Source organism: Meleagris gallopavo, chromosome Z (assembly GCF_000146605.3).
Source record: "Meleagris gallopavo isolate NT-WF06-2002-E0010 breed Aviagen turkey brand Nicholas breeding stock chromosome Z, Turkey_5.1, whole genome shotgun sequence".
NCBI lineage: Eukaryota > Metazoa > Chordata > Aves > Galliformes > Phasianidae > Meleagris > Meleagris gallopavo.
Genome location: NC_015041.2, coordinates 65,631,235 through 65,639,576, shown reverse-complemented (window position 1 = coordinate 65,639,576; position 8,342 = coordinate 65,631,235).

Below are 8,342 nucleotides of genomic sequence, written 5' to 3'. Positions count from 1 at the left end.
AGAAAAAAAAGAAAACAAGAACACAGAATTGTCTCTAATTTAATCAGTCATTTATATTCTCCTTTGCACCCTTCAGAAAAACTGAATGTATTTCTGTCATTGGAAATACAAAGTTCCCATGCTCTTTAATAGGTTTTTCTGAATCTTTTCAACACTAAGGACTAGTGATTTTTTTTTTAGCTCCTGTCTTCAGGACAATCAGCAGCACAAGACAAAATGTTTCTTAGCACTATAGTACATAAAGAAGACAAATGTCCCCCCTCAAGATCTCTTGAAGTGAAAAGTTTCTGTTGTCTGCTAACGAAGTTAGTAGCATAAAGGTCAACAATAGCCATCCTTCCAAGCAGCTCAATGATTCCTGGATGTAAATGGCAGGCACTCCAGTGACAAAATGCAAAAAGAATCTTAAGAGCATTGTGTTTTGTTTCTAAACAGTCTGTTTCATGGATCAGAGGCTTTAAATGAGTCTTTGTTTTTCTGTGTGCTTTCTCTATGAGATAATGAAGGAAAGGTAACCCAGGGGAAAACCAAATCAGGTTCGTGGTAGCACTGCCCTTTTGTAGTTGCACATTGAGAAGTGTAGGTCAGAGATGCTGCACTTCTTCAGAAGGTGCTAAAATTACAGTTTTAAAGATATACATATTAGTGACTGCTGTTGTATCTTCCTAACAAATAACTCCTCAGTCAAGGCAATGATACTCCTGGCTATGTTTACACTGGAATAGTAACTGATTTCTGGCTACACTAGAGTAGCATGCTCTTTTGTGGACTCTCACAAACCAGACTTCTGCTTTTCCCAGGACTGCTGAATAGTGGAGTTTCTCTGTGCAGAGATGAAGTCTTACATGCACTCAAAGTGTATCTAGAGTAAGAAATTACATGCTGAGTCTGTCTGTCCTCAATACAAAGCAATAATAAAGAGAGTCCAAGCTCTCTGTGACATTATCTTGTTGCTCTGCAGTCCGGATCAGAAGCTAATGAAGATTTGGGGCAGGCTTACTGCTGTCATGAAAAAAGACGAGGTTTCAGTATTTAGCAGGAATACTGAATGTACCACCTCAGTCTGCTCAGCAATAAATAAAAATGTGGTCTAGATGACACAAGTGTCTACCTAGATTTGGTTAGTCTGGATGACTGTAGCGTTTCTGGGCTGGACTGGTACTTCATGGCAGCACACCTCTCTCCTCTACAGACCTAGACTTCAGCAGCTACCCCTGTTTAAACGGCAGAGATATCAATAAATCTCTTATCTCCACAACCTACTGCTCCAACCATGGTATGAATCCTGTTCAAAACAGGGTTTTTATTTCAGCTGTAGCACTCAGCATGATTTTTTCAGAAACCACATAAACAGAGTTAATGAACACTTGCTATTAGAGGAAATTTTACAGAGTTTGGTAACTGTTGTTACGCCACTAGCAATGGCCTTCCAGTCTGCTTTTGAATGAGAAGGCACTTGAGGAAAATAAATGAAACACTAGCATACAGCCCTCCAACAGAACATGATCACTGCCTTGGAACATATGCACACAAAGGAAGGAACAATCAAGAATTAATTTGTTTTCCCACCTTCAAATTTCTTCCACAAGCTTGTGAAGAGTATGCAGAAATTTCCTGTTATATAACAGTGGCCATCACATATCACCAACATTTATTTTTCCATAACTTCAGCAGGCTGAAGGCAACTGTTGTCGAAGAGGTCAAGTGTGTCAGAGAGAGAGAAAAAAAAAAACAACTACACTCATTACCAAAATGCAGACAGTGATACTGTGATCAGCTTTGGGATTGCCTTGAGCCTGTGATGGAGAATCCTGTAAATAAACTTTTAGTTGCTTTTTTTTAAACTATTATATTTACAGGCAAGTGTTGGGTACAGCCAAAAGCATGAGAATACAATCTCTTCTTCAAGCATCACCTCCGTCAAATACAATGAGTTAAGTAAAAAGATAATATTTGAATTGTGAAGGGATGCTCACAGTCATAATATGCAAAGACTTTCACTGTACTCACAGAGCAGGCAAGATAGAAAAAACCTATCATTTAAATCTTATAGCATCTGAAAGTGGTTTCTTTAACTTCACAAGCCCCTGGCCCTGTAGCACACATTCATTTCTGCCAACATACCAAAATCCCAGAGCTTAGCATGAACCAGCTGATTCAGAAAAGAAAAAAAATACTGCTGCCAGTTCACAAACTGTATTTCTGTGACCACAGAGCTGTCTTCTGGCACCCGGCTGAATACCAGCTACAGCAGCCTTCCCATCCAGGAAAATAAGCCTCCTGGGAGATCCAAATGCTTCTTTACATTTAATATTAACAGCAGATCCATTTGGGGAAGTGAAAACTTAAATTAGGTTGCTATAAATACTGCCTGTCCCAGAGTCATCAGAGGGAAGTTCAATTAAATCAGATGAGTCCCAAAAAGCGTATTCTGAAAATGAGATAATGATGAAACTTCATAATATTTTGTAGGGTTTTTTATTTTTTTTTATTCTTGGTTTTAAGTTATCCATTTGTCAGGATCTTAGACGAAAGCTCATCAGAGGCAGAGACCAGGAGTGTTTTCTGTCGAAATGCAACAGCTGCTTGTGAGGCCTTTTTGAAATCGCCCTGAAACCTGAACCATTCTGGAGGGAAGACTGAAACAAAATAGCCTGTAAAGAGCAGCTGTATCTGAGGAGTTCGGCCTCAGTGTTGCTGGACTGTGGGCTCCCCTCAGAAAGTTTTTTCAGCCTCTGAAAAGAAACCTCCCGAAAGCAGAATCAGAGGAATTTTTAAAACTTCCCTTCACCACACAGCTCTCTGTTTTGATTTTTGTAGCCCGTGGGGATCTCCAGTATTGCTAACAATCCTCTTACTGGTATGTGGATGAAGCAGCCATCTCTTTAACTAATTGGGAAAGAAAGCTTGACCTTGTATATTAAATAAAGAAAGTTAACAAACGTATACATCCCAAATCGCTTACAATGGAAGTTCAACCATCTTGAACTCCATGCTTCTCCTACACTACAGAGAGTAGAGCATAGGACTCTCCTAAACGTTGTCCTTGCACAACAAAATCAAAAATTGTCTCTTTTCTGTGTGTTGCCATTGTGTGTCTATGCACTTACAATACACATACCCTTTGCAGAACTTTCCACGTATGCAACTAATATGCACAGGAAGCTTTGTCATGCATAAGACATTCTTCATAGCTGAGGTTTTCTTGCTGCCTGCAGTCTGTCATTGCAGCCTGATGCCTGCCAATCACATCAGCACTGAGGGCAAGACAAAGATTGATTCACCAGCATCAGGGCTGCAATGAATCTCTGCCAGGTGGATTTGCAGGAAGCTGCCTCTTTCATATGCCTGACCAAAGCCTCCATCCCATTTACTGCTGCTGCCCAGTCACATCCCTTCTTTGCAACTTAGTTTTACCACGACAGTACCAGCAAGAGGTTTGAAAGAGAAGGTAAGGATCCAGAGGATGGCTGTCTACCACTTTCATTTTTGGAACCTGAGAGGAGAGTCAGAAGGATAGGAATGGGGAATCACAGATCTCAATTGACAGCACTCTGCTGGGAGCAAGGCAGTCAGCCAACGTTAACTGTTTTCCATTTCTGATTTTTTCTGCCCTGCTAAGGGGAACAGGTCAGACGAATATCATTTCACAGTACGTGTTTGCTCATTGGCAGCTAAGCATCTTTCTCACCAACTGTGTGGTGAGAAAGAGGTATAAGATACTTCATAGAAAGCCTCTTCCACTTTAGCTCAGCTACTGCATTTAAACTCAGGAACTCAGGAACTGTTTAAATTCAGGGTATTCCTGAAGAAGCTTGTCTGAGCTGCCTTGCAGATGTGATCTTCCTGGCCTTGCATCTTGCTGGCCCTGAGCAGCTCCCTGTGTTCACCTTGGATCAGCCTCATCTGAGGCTAGTCTGGCAGACATAGGTCTCCTCACTGTCCCTTTACTCATGCTTGAGTAGGAGTGGTGAGGTGGGGAAATCTGTGGAAAGAGATCTTTTGTCTCATCCTCCCTGTAAACCTGCCTGTTAATCAGCCCCTGTAGCCTCTGCAGAGTCCCATGAGTTATCAGCAGCAGTTTTCAGATTATCTCTGAGGCAGACGCCTCAGGGTAGGGACGTTCCCTCTCACATATTTGCCCAGTTTCGATGCACTGAAGCCCTAGGTTAGTCAGTGTTCTGTTTGATTTTCAGAACTTGTCAATGTCTGAAGTCACAGCTGAGAGTGAACTGCAGTCATTCCAGTGAATTAAGTGCCTTTCTGGGGACTTGCATTTCTTTAACTTGGCTATACAGGAGAGTTACTCTAATACCAATCACTTTCAAAGTGCAGTTTATTTTGATTGGTTCCAGTGGACTGTGCACTTGCTACCTTCTTATTCCAGTTCAGACCCCATAGCAGAAAAATAAAACAAAACAAAAATATCCAGGCCACTGAATATTTCCATTTATTTATTTATTTATTTATTTATTTATTTATTTGGTGAACTTCAGAAATAATTTTTCCTGAAATGCAAGAACAAAAAACCTCTTTTTTCCTTCCTGATGCAACAGCTGTATTTAGATGCTGGAAACTGTTTCTTCAAACAATACTTCCACAAAAAGCTTTATAAATACATAATGTCACATTGCAAAAGCATGTGTGGGAGTTATCTTGAGCAAGTTGCTTTGTATCTTTTTAGCCAGTGAAGAAACAACATCAAAAAAAATTGCTATGGTAAGGATGCATATTTTTTCCTTTCTTCTTAAAAAATGTAGCTATATTACCTGGTCACATAAACTACAGGTTACTGATGTATAAATGTTCCAACCTACCTTTTCACTCAAATTCAACATTTTTTAACTTGATTTCTTTCAGGATCAGAAATTTTTGCCGTGCAACTCTTAATTTTCTGGATGGAATTCAGATGCAAATATATAAGCATTGTATTGCCCCACACAACACTCACACTTACTGTAAAATAAAAAACAGTTTAAGATGTTTCAGCCATTGGTAGCATTATGTTAGTCTATCCACACTGTGCAGTCATATGTATCAAAGTATTCACACATTTTGGTTGAGACTGATTTAAGTAACGACTGCTGTATACTGTCAAGGATGGGGATGTCAGCAGGAGAGGAGCATTGAGCACAAAGACCTGTCACTACTCCCCCTTCTTCCAAAGTCACTCAGTGCTAAAAGGAGCTCTTCCCTACCAGACCACGTTGACTTTCATGTGACAAAATAATCTCATCTGCTCTCACACCTTGCTCTGTCTTACCTATTATTATGCTGGTTGGTGACATCAGCGGTGGATGTTGGTCATGTGGCAGTAAAGGTTGAACCTTCCCAACAATATTCAGTTGTTTCTGTGCAACAGATGGCAGCAGAGGGGCAGTCAGTCAAAATGACTTCTGTAATGGCAGTGGATACGAAACAAGATTGTGTCACTGAGTTCCTTCCATTGCACCCACTGACAATCATCAATGCCTGATGAGTTTTTACAAAGTGTGGCTGTTATCACAGTGAAGTGGTGTTTCTTGCGTTTCAGCTGTGGTGACAGGGACTATGGTTTACCTCTAGTGGTGCAGATCTTCACAACTGCGGCATGCAGGCTCCTGTTGTGGTGAAAATGGTGGTAACTATGTTGAAAAACAGTGTTTTGCACCTGAGAATTTTCTCTATTAAGTAATGTTGTTGTGCTCTTTGTGTCTGCTTATGGAAATAAATAGGAGAAATTACTTTAAATGACTTATGGATATGTCCATATGTTATTGGGTTTCCAAGAGAACATCAGAATGAGTCAGATATAGTAGATACTGTTCTACTCAATGACCTGTAACAGCACTGCTTTATGATGAGGGTGTGTCTGGGGATGCCATGGGCCTATGTGCCATTTCCAGCTTTGTGGGTCCAAATTCAGGCCTCTCCATGCATGATCAATTTGCCCACACTCGGGCATCTGAGAATCTGCCTTTGCAAAGCCACTTTAGAGATCTGCTGATGAAAATACTGAGTTAAAGGAAAAAAAAATCATATATACCAGCTAACATCTCTCTTACTGCTTTAAAAAATTTATGTTAATGTTTATTCAGAAGTAGCTTGGTACCCTTGTCAGAAAAAGGTCATTTAATACAAAGCAGAGAACACAATTTTTCCATAATTAAGTATTTATTACCAATACTTGTGACTGTGATATATTGTTCCCTTTGTGTTTTTTTTTTACATTCCTTTTCATTGAAATCATATCTTCAGTTTGGCTCCATAATTTGGAGGCATCTTTGTATTGTTAATGAAATTGCTGTAAAACTGAGAGCAATTTTTAAATGGCTTCTTTGTGTAGAGTTTGTTCAAGTTCAGTCAGACTGCCAAAGAAAGAAGAATGTCCTCTTTCATGGAAACTGTATTTTTGTTCTTCATTGATTTTCTTCAAATGGAAATAAATACAGACAATACTTTAGAGAGATATGTCTTGTTTCCTGCCTATGCAGGAGTGTTTATGATCAATATAAAATGAGTTATGAAATACGTGTTGTTCATAATTTTTCACAGCAGTTTGCAAGGAAAAAAAACCTTGACAATGTGTATTCTCCATTCTCTAAAAGACAAATAAAACATCTTGGAATACTATTTTCTTTCTAGTTTAGATAGAAATAGCTAAAATGGGTTAAAAAAAAACCTTGATCTACTTTATCTTTTAAATTCTTAGACATATATTAAATATTTTTGACGTTTTCTACATTTTCTTTTTGCATTTCTTTGCAATGGTAGCCAATCTCTGTTCACTTTTAATCTGTAACATAAAGGATTTGAATGTTTATAGGGTCCTTTCAAAATAAAATAGTTTTTTTTTTAATTTGTCCTTGTAAAAAAATGACAGAATGGGTGAGATTGGCAGGCATTTGTGGAGACCACTCAATCTAGTACTTCTACTAGAGTGTAAGGGTTTTCCACAGCTTTTCCGAGTTACCTGTGCTAGTGCTTGGTCACCCAGCCAGTAGAGTATTTGCTGTTGTTCAGAGGGAAAGGACATTCTGTGTTCCACTCTGAATCCATTGAGTCTTGTCCTTTTACTGACATAGTTGAGACAAGGCTGGTTCCATCTTTATATCCTCTTTTCTGGTATTTATAGACATGGATGACATTCCCTCTGAGCTTTCTTTTCTCCAGGCCAAACAGTCACAGTTCTCTCAGACTTTTCTTATACTAGAGATGCTCCAGTGCCTTTATTATCCTTGTGGATCTTCCCTGGACTCTCTTTAGTATTTCCATGGCTCTCTTGTACTGGAGCGACCAGAACTGGCACGCTAGGTGTGACTTCATTAGACTGAGTGGAGCTGACGAATCTCTTCCCTCTACTCCTCCTCATACAGCTCAGGATACCACTGGCTTTCTTTTTCTCAAGGATATCTGCTGGTTTATGTTCAACTCCGTGCCTACCAAGACCTCCAGGCCCCTTTCTGTCAAGCTGCTTTCTAGCTAGGTGTCCTCAGGATGTCCTGGTGCATGGAGATGTTCCGTCCTGTGTGTAGGACTTCTCCTTGTGGAACGTTAAGACGTTCATGTCAGCCCATCTCTCCAGCCTGTTAGTGTCCCTTTAGACAGCAATATGAGCCTTTGCTATACCAAACACTCATCCCAGTTTAGCATCATCTGCAAACTTACTGAAAGTACATCTAAGCCCCAACATGCAGCTCATTAATGAAGGTGTTAAATGGAATTGGATCTTGTATTAGCTAACCACTGGGGTGCACAGTATTGACTAGTCTCAAACTGGACTTTGTGCCACTGACCACGATGCTCTGGGCCAAATCTTCTGTATATTTTTTATCTACCTCACTATCTGTCTATCCAGTTCATACCTCACCAGCTTGCCCTGGAGGATCTTCTGGAAGACACTGTCAAAGGCCTAATTGAGGTCCACAAAGACAAGATCCATGCCTTTCCCACCATCTACCAAACCAGTCATTTCGTGGTAGAAGTTTCTCAAGTTGGTCAAGCATGACTTGACAGTGAATCCATGCCAACTAGTCCTGATGATTGTCCTGCTCTTCACGTGTCTGGGAATAGTTTCCAGAATCATCTGCTTCACCACACTCCCAGGGAGCAAGGTATTGCTGGCTTGTCTGTAGCTCCTTGAGTCTAGCTATTCTTGACAGGAGTGACAGTATGTTTCTATAAAAGATGTTAATGCAAAGATTTAAAAATTGAAGTTATTTGACTTATTCAACTCAGCAAAATAATGGTAGTAAGGAAAAAATAAAGGAAAAAAAAAAAAAGGAACCAAAATTAAATATCACATTATGGATTTAAACACGTTTAAGCATCTCAGTGTGTTTTCAAATGAATTTTCTTTTCAG